The following is an 18236-nucleotide window of genomic DNA, read 5'->3' as shown; positions in this document are numbered from 1 at the left end:
CCNCCAGGTGCGCGATCGCTTAAGCGATATAAAGGATCGCCTAATCGACGAAGACAAAAAGAGAAGAATCGCTTAAGCGATCATGCATCTGGGCAGATTTGATTCTGTCAATCACATGATCGCTTAAGCGATCCACGATCGCTTAATCGACCAACTGAAAAAGTAAAGAATCGCCTAAGCGATATCTATGATCGCTTAAGCGACCCTGTGTAAACGAAGTACCTTTTATTACGATCGCTTAATCGACCAACGAAAGATTTGAAAATTTGACAAATACACCCCCACATACCTAACTTCCCAGATCCCGGCCACCACCGCTAGAAACCTACCGGGAAAGGGCGTTACGACGCATTGCGGCTGGATCAGGCTGATAGGGCATTGATATGGGCTTTTCCAGCCACATCGACCACGGATGTGGCCAGAAAAGCCCAGATCACGACCATATATGGCCGTCGATGGACGAAAAATGTGACATCTGGCCGTCTGTGACGGCCAAAGATATGACCATCGTTTTCGGTCAACGATGCTCAAGATTTGGCCGTCGTTGACCGTCAACGTTAGCCATTTCATTTGAAAGTCGATGACGGCCCGATGTGGCCTTTTCCGGCCAAATTCACTGTGGATATGGCCGAAAAATGTCACATCTATGAATTACCGGCTATTTTCGGTCGTTTGTAGCCGTCGGTGGTGCTGGAATCTGGGAAGTTTGGTGGGTAGGGGTGTTTTTGTTACTTTTGAAACTTTCTCAGGCGGTATTAATGAAATTAATTCCGTTAATGGGTCTAAAATTTATTAAAAAAATACTTATATTTGCTAAATAATTAAACAAAGAAATATTATGGGAATAAAATTTATAATATTTATACGAATATCCAACAAAACGTACCCTTTATGTTTTGAACAAAGACGAATCGTAAACCCTATATGTTTAGCATAGACGTATACATTCTATACTTTATATGTTTCATACTGACGTAAAAGAACTATATGTTTAAAAATATAAAAATATACTAAACGAATCGTAAACCCTATATGTTTAGCATAGATGCAAACATTCTACACCTTATATGTTTCATACTGACGTAAAAGAACTATATATTTAATATAAATATAATAACGGTCATGGTCCACTGAACGAATCGTAAGCCCCATATGTTTAGCATAGATGTAAACATTCTACACCTTATATGTTTCATATTGACGTAAAAGAACTATATGTTTAATATAAATATAATAACGGTCATGGCCTACTGAACGAATCGTAAACCCCATACGTTTAGTATAGATGTAAACATTATACACCTTATACGTTTCATACTGACGTAAAAGAACTATATGTTTAATATAAATATAATAACGGTCATGGTCCACTGAAAGATTCTTTGCTTTTACTCTGGTCGCTTAATCAATCCATCTGTATCACTGAAGCGATTCTTTCCTTTTACTCCTAGTCGCTTAAGCGATCGGTAATCGCTTAAGCGATCTAGTCTGCGACAGATGCCCAGATTGATAATCACTTAAGCGATCCATTTGTATCGCTTAAGCGATTTTCCTAAAAGACTCTTGGTCGCTTAAGCGATTTGAGATCGCTTAAGCAATCTTGTACATCACTCATTTCCCTCCCAAATCCGAAAAGAATTTGTATCGCAAAATTAAGTAATTTATATCAATATATTTCATCACAAATCAAAATATAAGAGACATCAATGTAACATGTTTATCGAAACACAAAATAACAAATAGGCATGGGATGTAGCAAATATCGAAATATTTGGACAAGCTAACCATCACCCCCAACTGTGGTGAATCAAATAATCACACCAGTACATCACACGTTGTAGTGATACACAAAATGAAACAAAATGCTAAAAAACCATTATCCAACTTGTTCTTCTCTTCTTCGAACATAAAGATGTTAAGAGTTCGAGCAATAAAATGGCTTTAGGGTTGAGATATGGATAAAGAAGAAGACGGTGCAATTTTTAGGGCATTTAATAAATATTATATTATTTTGAAATTCTTCTCAGTCTGGCTGTAAGAGAAAGGAGTAAACCAAGTTTAACATTTGAATGATTGCTTGTGCAGATGGTTTTGCAGAGTTACATCTGTCTTCGATATATATTTTTTATTTTGCTATTTGGTACAGTCATCACCGTTATTATATTTTTATTAAACATTTAGTTCTTGCACGTCTATATCAAACATATATGGTATAGAATGTTTACATTTATATTAAATATATAGGGTGTATGATTCATTCAGCGGAGCATGACCGTTATTATATTTTAATTAAACATATAGTTCTTTTACGTCTATATCAAACATATATGGTGTAGAATATTTACGTCTATATCAAACATAAGTCAGTGAAACATGACCGTTATTATATTTTAATTAAACATATAGTTCTTTTACGTCTATATCAAACATATATGGTGTAGAATATTTACGTCTATATCAAACATATGCCATGATTGTATATCAAACTTAGTGAACATATCTTCTTCTTCTTTCTTCATAACATAAACGGTGGGTTTGGTTGAATATTCCTATCTATATTCCCAAAATGTTTGTTTGTTTAATTATTTAGTAAATATTAGTAAATTTTGTAATTACTTTTAGACCCCTTGAGTTTATTAATATCAAATACCCCCAGGAACAATTTTAAATCTCACCGTCGGAAAAGGTCATATCGACCCCGGAATTCTGTCAGAAAAGTGCGTTACAACGCAGACCGGTCGGATCTGGCGGGTAAGGCATCCATATGGCCTTTTCCGGCCACATTGACCACGGATGTTGTCAGAAAATACCAGATATATGGCCAGATCTGGCCGTGGGTCTGGTATTTTAAGGCTAGATCTGGCTGTCATTGTCTGTCAACGATGGCCAAGATTTGGCCGTCGTTGATCTTCAACGACAACCATTTCTTTGGCCGTCCATGACAGCCACATGTGGCCTTTTTTGGTGAGATCCAGTGTGACACATCCTGGCGATTCTTGGTCGCTTAAGCGATCTCTTCTGAGGTAGAATAAAATATGCCCAGATAGATGATCGCTTAAGCGATCGTCTGGTATCGCTTAAGCGATTCTTCGCTTTTACTCTTGGTCGCTTAAGCCATCTCTTCCGAGGCAGAATAAAATCTGTCCAGATCTATGATTGCTTAACCAATCCTCTGGTATCACTTAAGCGATTCTTCGCTCTTACTCTTGGTCGCTTAAGCGATCTCTTCCGAGATAGAATAAAATCTGCCCAGATCTATGATCGCTTAAGCGATCCTCTGGTATCGCTTAAGCGATTCTTCGCTTTTACTCTTGGTCGCTTAAGCGATCTCTTCCAAGGCAGAATAAAATCTGCCCAGATCTATGATCGCTTAAGCACGATTCTTCGCTTTTACTATTGGTCGCTTAAGCGATTTCAGATCGCTTAAGCGATCTCTTTCGAGGCAGAATAAAATCTTCCTAGATCTATGATCGCTTAAGCGATCCTCTAGTATAGCTTAAGCGATTCTTCGCTTTTACTCTTGGTCGCTTAAGCGATCTCTTCCGAGGCAGAATAAAATCTGCCCAAATAGATGATCGCTTAAGCGATCCTCTGGTATCGCTTAAGCGATTCTTCGCTTTTACTCTTGGTCGCTTAAGCGATTTCAGATTGCTTAAGCGATCTCTTCCGAGGCAGAATAAAATCTGCCCAGATCTATGATCGCTTAAGCGATCCTCTGGTATCTCTTAAGCGATTCTTCGCTTTTACTCTTGATTGCTTAAGTGATTTCAGATCGCTTAAGCGATCGTTTGAGAAAAAATCTTGGTCGCTTAAGAGATATATGTGGTCACTCATATATCGCTTAAGCGATCATGACAAAAAGAGAAGAATCCTACATTTCTCCTGAATTATGTAATAATCTGTCTTTATAAAGCTAATTTCGAAATAACTGTGATTGTGATACATTTCGACCTCACTCATTTTCCTCCCAAATTCGAAAAGAATAAGCAGCAAAATGAAGTCATTTATATCAATCTAATCCATCACAGATCAAAATATAAGAGACATCAATGTAATTGAAAGTTTAAACTTAAAATCATTCATAATAGTGCCAAAACTGAATAAATCCTAAGCCACTTTGACAAGTTTTGGAATTCGGTATAATCACTGTCTGAGATCATTCTTTGGTACCATGCCTTGCCAGCAGCCTTGATTGCAGATGCCACCAGTATGAGAAGTTTTCAAATTCAGTATAATCACTATCTAATATCATTCTTTGGTACCATGCCTTGCCAGCAGCCTTGATTGCAGATGCCGCCACTTTGAGAAGTTTTCAAATTCGGTATAATCATTGTCTGAGATCATTTCATGGTATCATGGCTTGCCAACAGCCTTGATTGAAGATGCCTCCTCCTGGCCACCAGCCTTGATTGCAGATGTCTTGCCGGCAGCCTACTCTGACAGCCCAAGCCAGTTTGAGGAGTTCGCTCTCATTGTTTGCCAGCAACCTGCAAAATTATCTGGCACACCTACAACCACGTTAGCTTTTCTAAATAAAACACAAAAAAACAAAAAGTTTTTTAGGGCCAATTTGTTAAATGGAAAGTTGGGATGTCCGGGGAGTAAAATTTTCTCTCTTCACGAACCCAAGTTATGGAGTGCAAGATTGAAAAGTTCACTGAGTCCGTCTATTTCAGTAAAGCTCTGTATAAGCATGACACCTGCAGCATCAGCACCACAACCCAAGTATCAACATCAACATCACATAAACTACAAAATTAAAAGTACAAGTTTCAAACCTTTTGATTGGGTTGTGGTCACTCAAAACGGATCCATTTCCCCATGGAAGTACTCAACAGCCCAGCACTCCTAAAAGATGGTCATTGTTTCGTCATTCAATCTGTCCATCGGGCTATTGGTCATGTCGAACTGAATAAATTTCAGGGCATATGCCCCACAATCAACACTGCAATAGGAAGATGACATTAGCATTAGAATCAGCTTATAGAACAATTGTATTATGTAAGTTAGTTTTATACAAAATTTACCTTGACTCATTTGTTGGGACGGGAACGCGCTTGAGTGGCCACTTTCCCGTCAATGCTTCATCACCGAGGTGCTCAAACATCTCGCTCTCGCGTAACAGCCGCGGGAACAACACGGACAGTGGCTCCAACTCGGCCTCCAACTGCCTGTCTCGACAAATTGTTGGGTTGCAGTCAAGGATCTTCAGCAACCTCTCCTCTAAGAGCGCGACGACTGATATCTAGTACATTTCCTTGACCAGGATGATGCAATAGACACTTTTAACCTTTGGCCAACTGTGGCCATATTTGGGCTTGTCCCCCATTACATACTGCATCATCTTGTCATCAAACTTAAAATCATTAGGGACGCAATCCAAGTCTTCTGTGCCTGATCGTTTTCGCTTGGCTCCTTTTGCTACAGATGTACCAATGGCCTTTTTCAATAAATTGCGATATGTCGATACCAATGTTTGGCCAAAGGCCACATCAGTGATGGCACAATCGGGATACAGTAGATCACCATTGCTGGTCTGTCGTAGTCTCATCAGTGCAAATACCTCATGATATGTATACAATACCTCATGGAAAACATAAGCAAAAATAAGGAAAATTAAGCGAAAATAACTCATCGAGTCGTGAAGCCAGCTGCCCATCGTCAAAATTTTTTCAAACCAATCCCGAGAATAATCCCCGGTCTTACACTTTACAAGGGCAACACTTCCGGATTCATTGTAATAGGCATAGAAGGGTTTTTTCTTTTCCTCCTCTATTGGCCTATACAAATCGACAGTGGACTCCATTTTTGCTTGCCCGCTTCCTCCCCCTTCCTCCATTTGTACATCCCCACTTCCTTCGCCTCCCGCCTCAACCTCCTCCATTATAACTGCTCCACTTCCTCCAGGAACCTCTTTAACCCCCTCAATTTGTTTATTTGTTTTCCTCTTAATTCCATGTCTTAGTACGGTGTAAGGCGATTTCACAAACCTGCTCTTTCAGCTCTCTCTTTTCAGCCCAAGTTGCACTTCAACCGCCTTCAATACTCCACCAATTTTCTACTCCACCCTAACAACTTTCTTTGCCACTTTATCCACTTTCTCCTCCACCATTTTCAACTGCTCTTCCATCTTATCAAACCTTCCATAAACAGCTATTGTAAAACTATCAAACAAACTGTTTATGAGGTCAACCACCTCACTCTCCCGACCTCGACGCCTTCGCAAAGCGGTACTTGTTGTACCGGTTTGCTGAGGCATACGAACCTCTTCCTCCCTCCCTTCCTCTTCCCTTCCACCGATTGCGGCTTCATCCTCCTCGGTGTCAACCACATTCTCAAGTAGTGGCCCTACAACTGCCCTCACATGTGTGACCCCTTGTAGATCCCGCGTCAGGCGGTCTATCCCTTCATCCATTTGATCCTCCAATGCTAGGAAAGATGTGACATAATGTTGTTGCGCTTCACCCCCAGTAGCGGTGAGGAAGGGACGGACAACCCCCTGCAATAAGAAACAAAATCAATCAGATTTAAGCGACATTTTAAAGCAAATGCATATTCAAAAGCTTAATCCTTTAATCTTACTCGAGCTGATTGAATTTCAATCTCTATTTGCTCATAATCCAAATGGGTACACTTCTGGTCGTGCCACCGCAACATCCTAGGAAATGTATGTTGCACAATCAAAGCCCTAATCCTTCCCCCTACCTTAGCCAGGACAGGGATGGCCTCATACATCCAAGCCTATATTGTAAAAAACAGTCCATATCATAATTCAAACACATATATTAAAAAAAATATAACAAAAAGATATTAATATTTACCTGCATTGCCCATGGGAAGCCAAACAAATTGTACGTCACCGCTTTATTCTTCTCGGCCCATTGGGAGTGCTTTAACACCAGGTCTTTTGCTTGCAGGGAGTCCATGGTTCGCTTAAATGATACCCGTCCCCACGGATAAGCATTAAAGAAGTTCAAGTTGCTTACAAACTTCACTCAATCAATATCAACGGCTTTTGTTGAGTCACCAGCCATTAGGATCGAATGTAAGAACAATACCAAGCACAGTTTGAACGTCTCTGAATCGTTAAACTCACCATCTTTTAACTTGTCCTCTAATTCCTGTGCCTTAATAGACGTGTTCCCCACCAAAACCTTGTTAGCCAACCTTTTGGCTCCCGTATTGTCCTTTATTCTTTTTTCCTCAACCTCACCTGACAATTCCCCACATCTTAAGCCAGTCACCAATTCATATTCCATCATCCCGAAACGTAGTGGCTTTCCATCTACCACGAACCACGTTTCATGCTTTTTGTTGCTTTTTATTGAGTGCAGCAACATATAATGCGCTCTCGACCCCCAAAATGTCTTTTTTCCATTTTGTGTCTGTATCCAAAAAATGACTAAAACAAGTCTCTTTGAATCTCCTTTCACCATTCCTCATTGTCCCTAAAACCCCCGTTATTCTTGTTAAAACATCCCAACTTGACCTCACTGTCACCCTCACAGGGAAGTACGGTACCGTATCGCTTACATACTCCAACCCGTACTCTCTATAGTTTACGTCCGAAAAATCTGCACAATCGATATAAACAAAATATCAGCAAAAAAATTAAACTAAATCAAATATAAACAAAATACGCTCCGGAAGAATCACTTAAGCGATGGGCAGATGATTCTGCCTCATACAAGATCTCTTAAGCTATCTGAAATCGCTTAACAGATTTCAGATCGCTTAAGAGTAAAAGCGACGAATCGCTTAAGCAATATAGAAGATCATTTAAGCGATTCGTTGATTTTACTCTTGGTCGCTTAAGCGATCTCTTCCGAGGCAAAATCAACATCTACCCAGATCTAAGATCGCTTAAGCGATTCATCGCTTTTACTCTTAAGCGATCTAAAATCGCTTAAGCGACCAAGAGTCAAACAAAAGAATCTCTTAAGCGATACAAAGGATCGCTTAAGCGATTATAGATCTGGCCAGATTTGATTCTGCCTCGGAAGAGATCGCTTAAGCGACCAAGAGTAAAAGCGATTCATCACTTTTACTCTTGGTCGCTTAAGCGATTACAGATCGCTTAAGCGATCTTGTACGAGGCAGAATCAACATCTGCCAGATCTAAGATCGCTTAAGCGATTCATCGCTTTTACTCTCAAGCAATCCTAAATTGCTTAAGCGACCAAAAGTAAAAGCCATCAATCTCTTAAGCGATACAAAGGATCGCTTAAGCGATCTTAGGTCTTGGTAAGTACAAATACCTTTTCTTCGGCGGCCTCCTTCTCCACGACCTCCTTCTCCTTGCCTGAACTCTCGCCGGACTCCTCTTCCTGGCCTGAATTCTGGTCGACATCCTCTTCCTCTTCAGAACCGTTTTGCTCTGTTCTCTCTCTTGTTGTGTCGTCGTTGTCTCTGCTGTTGGAACACCTTCACTAATCGAAAGATCCACCGGAGTAGCCATTGAACTGCTTGCGCGGCCGGACTCTACGATTCGAAGAGGCGTTGGGTTTTCCTCCTCATTGTGAATGTCAGTCATGGTTTTAAGAAAGGAAGAAGCTTTAAGATTGAATTTGGGTGTGAAAATTTGTAGGAATGTGGACTGTTATCGCCAGAAATTGCACAGAATGCGTTTAGGGATTGAAGATATCGATTTTTGCCTTAATCAGTTTCGATTAAGCGATTTGAATGGGTGGGGCTCTTTTTCAAATTTCAAATTTTAAAAACTTTCATTAATTATGATTTTGTCCTTATATGTTTTAATCGTTTCATTTTAACCCATTTTACATGTTTAATGGATCCTAACTGTGCCACGTCAGCTTCTCTAAATAAATAAAAAAATGAAAAACATTTTCAAGGCCATTTTGTTAAATGAAAACTTGGGATGGCCGGCCAGTTAAATTTTCTCCCACCTCTACCTTCACCTTTTCATCTTCTGCTTTCTCTCATCTTTGTCGGCGTCGCCGCCGACCATTTTTCTGTCCTTTCCGATAATGAAGCCCAGATCTAGCCGTGACTATCCATCTCCCTCTTGCATTTCTCCATTTTTTTTCTTCTTCACCGTGCGATTTTGCCTTTCCCGAGAGTGCATGCCCAACCGCTTGATTCTGGCGTCGCTAGACACCCTCATCACCATCGATCACTTCCCCTTAACCAACACACCAAAACCCCTCTCAACTGTATCCAAGAGAACCCCTCAATCGCCCACACAAATCTAGGGTTTGCATGATTTTTCCATTTTTCCTGTCGATTTTGGCAATAGAAATCCCTCCCGTCACCGCCATTCACCTCACCAGCCTCCCCTCTCGAAAACCCCTTCCATCCTTGACAGTCGTTTGGTCGCCGTCCATCACTTCCCTATCTCTTCGTGCCATAGCTGGGTTTGGGTTGATTTGGAGCTTTTGTTTTGAGTTTGATTTGCTGTGTTTTTGTTGTGTTTTGGAGTGAATTTAATTTGTTAATTGGTTGTAGGTTTTTTTCTGGTTGTTTTCCCCACTGCCGCTGATTTTTCGTGCCACTGCGGTCTCCCACCACCTGTGTTTTGGAGTGAATTTGATTTGTTGATTGATTGTAGGGTGGGCCGACTGCGGTGTTGGTTTGGAATAGGGGTAGTTTGGTCGGTTGTGGTGGCGGTTTGGGATGGAGTGGCTTAGAATGGACTATGGTTTGGAATGGGGTGAAGGGCAGTTTCGTAATAGCCTATCACAAAACCAAACCGTCACTAACAACGTTCATTTAAGGGTAGGGATTTGGAATAAATGGAACCGAGGGTATCTGCTTGGGATTTTGCCAAACCTCGAGTGGGAATATGTCGTTTACTCATAAATAAATTACAAAGTTTATAAACAAATTATGGTCATTTCTTTATTTATTTATTTTATTTAGGTGCGATTTCTTTTGCATTATTGATTAATTTTGGGTTGTTAATGTTATATGGAAAAAAAGTTATTTAAAAGGTTGTTATTTGAGGTTGTCAAAACTATTTTTAAACGTTATATTAAAATTAAATTAATCAAATAAAATCAGACACACACCTTATTTTAATATTACTTTTATTTGCTCCCTTTCTTATTTTAACCTTCATACTTGAATTCTAAATAACATAAAAATATTACGTGTATAACTCAATTTCACGATCTTCTCTTATAACCTTAACGTGGCAGACGAGTTGGCACTACCATATCAACTAAAGACTTTGATGGTCATTTCTTAGAGACAAACAATTATTTTTTTTAAAACGAACGATCGTTCATTCATAAGGAATGATTATTCAATTCATAAGAAAAAATCATTCCTCATTAAGAAATTGTTGTTCTTTCATACTGTTCCTTCCTAAGAAATGATCGTTCGTGTCTAGGTTTAGTGCCTTGGGTGTGGTGGGGTGACGTGACAGTTGCTAACTCAGCTATCATATTGAGGTTATAAGAAAAAGTTGTGAGATTCGGTTGTAGACGTAATATTACTCCTAAATAACATCGTATGCAAAAAACTTTTATTTTAAAATCCATGCAAGTTTAAAATTCAAAATTAATAACTCCATTAAAGGTTAGATGGGGAGTAGACAAGCCTCTTTATGAAATATAATATAATTATTTTAATTTAATATGGAGTTTGAAAATAGTTTTAATGGGACTCAAATAATACTACTCAAAAATTATTATTTTTAAATATTGAAAATCATCTTTTATTTGTCTTTTTAAATACAATACACTTTAATATCTTTGTAAACCATAGTTTTTTGTACGTGTTTTACCTTCCAGTATTTGTAAACCATAATCGGTAAAGAATGAAACCTTATGTAATCTAAATGGTCAATAATAAGATGTATCAAAATGTTGTTCCGTTTATTAGACATGGCATAGTATTTTATTTTGTTTTATTTTTTTGATAATCGGGAGTGTCTGGATCAGCTTACGCGCATTTCAAATAATCGCCTGAGACTCTGAAACTACCGGTCGGGTAAGAACTTCAATAGCCACCCTTATTAGCAATGAAGGAAGAACTTGAACTCAAGATCTCTTACGTAATACACTCAAGAGTCTCTATCGAACCACTCGGACATCCAAGGGTTGGTTAAGACATAATATTTTGAACCTGCTTTCACACAAATATGACGGTTAGTTATTATGATGGTTGCTTCAATTAAACTATGTTTGATGTGAGTTTGAATAATATTATGGTCATACAATCTAATCCATTGGCAAAAAAATTCATCCTGATTTTTTATCCAATAAGGGGTTAATTAATCTAATACATAGAAAGTGTTATTGCCTTTTATAATTGCTATAAAACTACTAATCCAATGATTTGTGGATGATGGAGAAATACAACTCCTATGGTGATTGGTTGGTTTTTGTGTGTTTATTGTGGTGCAAAAGAAAACTGTTAAGAAGAGAGTGTTGGTGAATAAAATTTGATATGTAGAGGCTTATTATAAATGTTATTAATTCAGGGGTTATAAAATTAGTTTGTTAATTTCTTAGTATTAGAATAAAGAATTTTGTAAGGGTAACAAGGATATTTAAATGGTCAAAGCTCGTTAAAATGTGAAAGTAGCGAAGGGTGGAAATTTGATGATTTTTCATTCAAGGGTGGCAAAGTCGTTTTGGTAAACCTTGGGTGGGAACATGTATTTTGGCCTTTCCTTTACACCCAATCTGATATGGAAAAGGGGACAAGTTGTCCATGTAATTAGTCACTTACAAGTTGCAACTCTTTTAGTCAATTTTGGTGTTAAAGTTAATTAAGGGAAGGTAAAAAAGACTTTTTATGTTAAAATACGGAATTATAAATTAAATATTCCAAAATAATAAAATATATAGAAAAAGTTTATAAAAAATAAAATAAATTTTGAAATTTATCATTATTTTTAACAAAAATTACTTTTTTTTTTTTAAAGTGATCTCTTATCATCGAAACGACAAAACCACCATTCTTAGATTGTTAAAACCATTATCTCTTTTCTTAACAAAATAAAAACTCTAAATACCATAGTTGACTAAGAAAAAATAAAAATTACCTTTGATGATGCCTTAGCTTTCTGCAATTACATAAATACCCATAGATATTTTAAAATTTGACCACTATTACCTAAGTAAATTGATAAAAAAAAAAAAAATTTAATATGTTTCTTTAAAAGACATAAAAATATTAAAACAATTTATTAAAAACATGTACTTGTATTTCTTTTAACATTTTTTATTTGTAAACTAATTTTTTTTTTTAAATTAAAAATTGAAACATAATTTTTTTTTTTGCAAATTAATAAATACAAGATCAAAAAGTAAATTATTTTAGAAAGTAAAAGTATAAAAACATTAAAATATATTTTTTAAATTGAAAAATCAATAATAACACACACAAAAAAAAAAAAAAAAAGGAGAGATCTTGATTCTAGCGACCTAAGAATGATGGTTAAAAATATTTTTTTAAATAATAAAAATATTTTATGTCTTATTTTAAAAATATTTAATTTATAATTCTGTGTTTTAACATAAAATATTTATTTTGTTCTTTCCTCAATTAGGATCACATAAAAAATTGCCGATAACAGGTATAAATGGTTAATTAAAGGGGCACTTCGTCATTTCTTTATGTTATGGGGGGTAAGAAAATAGTCCTAGCCGAGTCCTAACAAAAGTTAACGAAGTTGAGTAATGTTATGCTTACAATTGAATTATACAACTGAGTTATACATACAAAAAAATAAAAGATAGAGTAGTCATTTTATATAAATTTTGTGTTATTTTTATCTATTTGTATGATACAACTGTAATTTATGAGTAAAACATTATTGGGTGCGTTTGGTTTATTATTTCATACCCTTTTCCCAATCCTATTCCCAAAATATTTTTTTGTTTAATTATTTAGGAAATATTATTATATTTTTTAATTACTTTTAGACCCCTTAAGTTTATTAATTTCTTAAATACCCCTAGAAAAAAAGTTTAAAATTAACAAAAACACCTCCACCCACCCATAGTTGCCAGATTCTGACAACCACCGTCGGTGGTAGCCGGAATCTATCACAACGCCCTATAAACGATCGGAACTAGCCAGTAATTCGCCGATCTGGCCGGAAACGGCCAAGAGTTGGCCGTCACTGACGACCAGATCTGGCCTTTTACAACTGTTAACGGTCAGATCTGGCCATCGATCTGGCCTTTTCAGGCTAGATCCGTCCAGATTGATGCACGTCCGGCCAAATCCGACCGGTCTAAGTCGTAATACCAGATTCTGGCGATGGTGGCCAGAATCTGGCACTGTGGGTAGGTGGGAATGTTTTTGTTATTTTACAAAAATTTTATATTTTAGGGTATTTAGTTAAATTAGCAAACCTAAGGATTTTTTATTAATTTTTAAATTTTATCTTATAATAATCACCTTATTCAACTATCCAGTATTATTTCTAAAATCCTATCTAAAATAACAAACGAAACTAATTACGAGCGAAAGTTGTGAAAGTTTTTCAAACAATCTTTATTCTTAAATCGCATGCCAATTGTGCCATCTTTCACAAACAAAGAACTCCCCAAACTTCCCAACAAAACCTTTCGAAACACCAACAACAAAAAATGCAGAGAATTCTCAAACTCAAGCAACTTGCTTCCAATTTTCCCAAAGCACCCATCAACACCACTACCTTCTCCAACTCTCTCACCACCATCAAAAACCCTCTTTTCAGCTCTTTTTCAAGACACCCATTTCACAGTAATCTTTCATGGAGTGCGCACCACACTCTGCCATTGAAAGCTGACACCTTTCTCTTCAACCCATTACTTGTGCAGCGCTCTTTCTTGTGTTTCTCAAGTACCCAGATGAGGAAATGTTTGTTTGATTGCAAAGTTTTGTTCTTGAGGGCTCAGTTACCAAAACGAAGTTTTCAGTTCACTCCAAGTTCTCGTTCTTCTGGCTGGTAATATTTATGTGTTTCTTTTGTTTTTGTTTTTTTCCAGTTTGTGGGTCTGTTTGATTGCTGACGATATTTACGGAAAAGTGAAAAAGAAAAGAAACTTGTGGTTTTGACTAACTGGAGAAGGTGTTTTGCATTTTCCTTTGATTTCTCGGCTTCCAAACAGAGCTTAGAGCTTTGTATATTTTAAGTAAAAAATTGCAACTTTTCATTTCATTATTTGTGGTTTTGAGGGTCGTTTTTGCTGTATGTTTACGGGAACCGTATCCTAAATTGCTCTTATGTCATGATCAAATGTGAATTCATTGTATGTTCTTTTGAACTTCGAGTAATTTATCACTTGGTACAGACATTACTTTTTTTTCAGGATTCATAACAGACATTGCGTGCACACGACTGCATTTGTGACTTTATTTGTCTATTCATTTTTTTCTTAATCGGTTTATTCTATGGTGATTTTGAGGAATTGTTGACGCCGGAGCATACTCACCTGTAATCTCTAAGATCACATGGTAAAGAGAAAATTGAGTAATACAGGCTGCTAAATCTGTTTTGGTTAGTAGCACAAATATGAGCAAATAGAATTACCATGTCTTGGGGTTTCTAATGCCCCGTTTGTAGGTTTTTTTTTTTCTTATCAAGGGAATCAATCAATTTATCTGTGCACCATGTAGAATGTTACCCATGTTGAGGTATAATGATTAAACCTTTGCCCCTTGTTTCATTTGACGATAATGTTTCATTTGATTGAACCATTTTGTTTGTCCTATATGAATCTTTCATGTAATATATTTGTTATTTTCGTAGTGAATATGCAAGTTGGTTTGAACTCCATTAGTAATAGTTTCGAGAATGTGTATATATTTCTAAATACCTTATTCGCAGGAGATCATGGTTCCCACCGACTAACAGCTAATGACGTGGTTTTGGGCTTGATTATAACTAATGTTGCTGTTTTTTTATTATGGCGATTTGCAGATCAGAGTTTTATGGTGAAAAACTTTACTGTAAGTCCTCAATATTTTAACAAATTTGACCAAATAATGAAATATAGATTTTCTTGTCTTGTTAGAGGTCTGGGTGAAGAAACGAGCCTAGGAACCTCAACCAGCATTTTTTTTTTTTTAGCAGTTAAAGCAGAATGTATCTTTAACAAATGAATACTCCTGTATAAAATACAATATAAGATTTATATGCAAATTTGTTTCTAGTTCTCTATAACCTGGGCCCAAAATTCAGAGCATGCGGTTGAAAGAGAGGCCACTTAGAATTGCAAGCAATTCTAATAGTAGTCTTATTTTAATCACCATTTTATCCTAACTCATTGATTTTCTCTGAACAGGTTTCATTAGACAATGTTTTACATGACGTGTGCATACAATGATACCTTCTGCATTCAGTCATGTTGACATGGAGCACATTGTGTCAAACTATTGGACTTTACTTCTTCGGAATGAATGTATGACCACATGCCTTGTAAATCTCTTGTTTGGTTAAAATTTATTTCTTTCTGCTGTTATATCTCACACAAAGTTTTGTGAAGTTCATCACTCAGCGATTGAAACCTCATCATTAGTTGTAAAAAGGTAACTTAGATTATGAAACTATGCATAAAATGAGCCTAATAATATTGTTGTATGGCTTTCCATACTAAGATGTAGGGAGATCATGTGTTCTATCTTTAGAAATAATCGATAGGAAAATTAATATGTTTTTCTCCGAATCATTTAAAATTGGTTTGTTCTGTGCATCCTGTTAGCAGTTTCAGCCAATGGGTTACAGTTTTTTACATTTTCTTCACTTTCTGGAAGACCACTAACTTATGAATGAAGATTAAGTTATAGGTAAACTAATAATAGCGTACATAAGAGGATATATGCTAGAATGATTTGAATGCTTTTGTATTTACACAAATAGTTGGGACTTGGAATAGGGCACTATTACTGCAGTGATAGCTAAATTACCTCTTGTTCTTATTTGTTTGGAAAATTAAAATTGATTATTTGTTCAATATATTTTTGGCTCTTTTTATGAGCAGATTGGACACTCTTGGACCAGAATATTTGCTGAAGTTGTATCTAGCCGGGCATTGGTGGTTCAGTGTTCTATTTAGTGCACCATGCATTTCTGGCTATGTCATCAAAGGTACAACAAAGCTCCATAATATTTGAATTTCAACCCTATTATGAGATGACTAATATTGGATTAGTAGTTGCTGTAAGTCATATCTGACAATATTTGGATAGATTCTCTGATGGCTAATTTTGATAAAGATTTTTTTGTAAAATTTCCAATTTAACTGTAATGCATGGTTGCTGATGATGACATTAAATTTTTGTTAAACAAATTACAAAGAATAAAATTTATATATGTTCATTGGAATATAATGTGAATATTCATATAGAGTTCTGCTCATAATTAATGATAGTGCAATATTCTTTATCTGTGGTGGGCTGATTATAGTTTTGCCGCACTTCTTGCTATCTGCAGGGCAAGGCATGTGGCAGAAGGACCCTTCCAGGACTCCTGCATTAGTAAGGATTCTCTCATTTTAAGTTTTAACATGCCTTTTAGAATGACTATTCTGGTTTGGCATTATAAGGTTCCATTATTTCTGACAAAGTTTGAAAAATTAGTATCTTTTATCCCTGTTCAAATTACAGGTTCATTGTTTTTCTAAACATTTTGTATTTATTCATAATAAGCTTATCTACCTGCTCAGTTAACATCATAATCCTTTTTTTATTAATTTCATGTTGCCTTCTCTACTTTATACTATAATACACCAACTAGAAACCTTTATTTTTTACATCACAATGCATCTCTCATATGGGCCTATATACATTCTTTGATTACCTTTTTGCATGGATTTCCTAGGATGATATTTTCCCAGGTTGTTTATATTTCATATAATAGAAGTTTGAGAAAAGCATTTGAAGTTAAACATTTTTCCTACATTCATAATCATAGTTTTTTTTTTTTTTTTTCAATAGATAAAGAAATGAAGTATTAGTTTGATTGTGGAATTCATTTAACTTGAGGATCTTCTTTGTCATTAAGGGGGCAGTGGGGGCTGTAAATGCTATCATGCTACTAATATATTCCTGAATCCGAAGGCTACTATCTATCTTGACTTTATTATACCTGTGCCTGCCATGTTATTGTGTAGCCCTTCAATTTTGTGGACATGTTGGTTTGAGATTAATATGAATATGCTTAAAAGGTTTTTTTTTCTTTGTTCTTTTAGGGAGTCTTTCTAATTGGTAAAGATATGTTGAGGATAGTGAGGTAAGTTTTTAATTTTTTCTACCTTTTTTACCTTCTTTTTGTAAACCATAATTGCTTAAACAATTTAACCTTATGCAATCTAAATGGTCAATAATAGGTATTCTACTGAGAAGTATTGAAATGTTGTCCCATTTGAACTTGCTTTCACACAAATATGAGCGTTAGCGATCATGACAATTGCTTCTATTATATCTCCCGCTTGGTTTAGTCTGACAACACTGTTTCCATGGTTTTCTTTTATGCCAATAGAAAATCTTTGGTCCCTTTTGATTTCACCCCACATTGGATTTAAAACCTGGAGATTTGAATCCAACCACTCTAAATCAAGGATAACCTATACTTTCAGATTATGTTTGATGTGAGTTTGAATAGTGTTATTTTGATAATGTAGGGAAATAGTAATATCTCAGGATCAGCTCATTTGGGAGGTGTTGCAGTCGCAGCTATAGCATGGGCTCGAATTCGAAGGGGACTTTTCTAGTTTCTTGATTGATCAGCTAACTCTTTACATCACAAAATTTAGTTCATCCTAGTGTTTTGTTTTTTTTTTTTTTATTCATTGGAGATTAATTCTTCTAATACATAGAAGTGTTATTGCTTCTTGTAATTGCTATAATACCACTTGCCCTTTTCTTCCTATTCTTGCTCCTGTTAAAAAGAAAAAAAAAAAAAACTGAGATCCCATCTCTGAAAATCTATCAGAACAGAACAGAAAAGGCTGCAAATACTTGGAAAGTAACAAGAGTATGCAGAAATCTGAAACTTTTTTCAGATACAAACTGAGACTAGTTGTTTTGTCTTACCAATGTAAATAGCCTCTAAAAGAACAAGTCTTCTGTTGAGCTGTGCCTGACATAGACAAAGCTTGTTTACAAGAACAAGGAATCTGGGTGGCCATCGGAGATGCACTAAACCATTGAAAGCTGCCATAACTCAAATTGTCTCTCAAATGGCTGGCTTTAAGCAACAATGTCAGCATATTTCTTGCGGAAAAGTTCAGCCAGCCATTGAAAGACATTAACTACAACATGGTTAAACAGTA

General features: G+C 36.3%; 1 pseudogene; it reads left to right on the top strand.

The window, feature by feature from the left end:
* The first annotated feature begins 13546 nt into the window (after positions 1-13546).
* On the top strand, positions 13547-17938 carry LOC116116106 (annotated as a pseudogene).
* The last annotated feature ends 298 nt before the right edge of the window (positions 17939-18236 follow it).

The sequence above is a fragment of the Pistacia vera genome, unplaced genomic scaffold (assembly GCF_008641045.1).
Source record: "Pistacia vera cultivar Batoury unplaced genomic scaffold, PisVer_v2 Contig760, whole genome shotgun sequence".
Lineage (NCBI taxonomy): Eukaryota > Viridiplantae > Streptophyta > Magnoliopsida > Sapindales > Anacardiaceae > Pistacia > Pistacia vera.
Note: the sequence above shows the minus strand (reverse complement) of the source record. Positions and strands in the feature narration are given on the sequence as shown.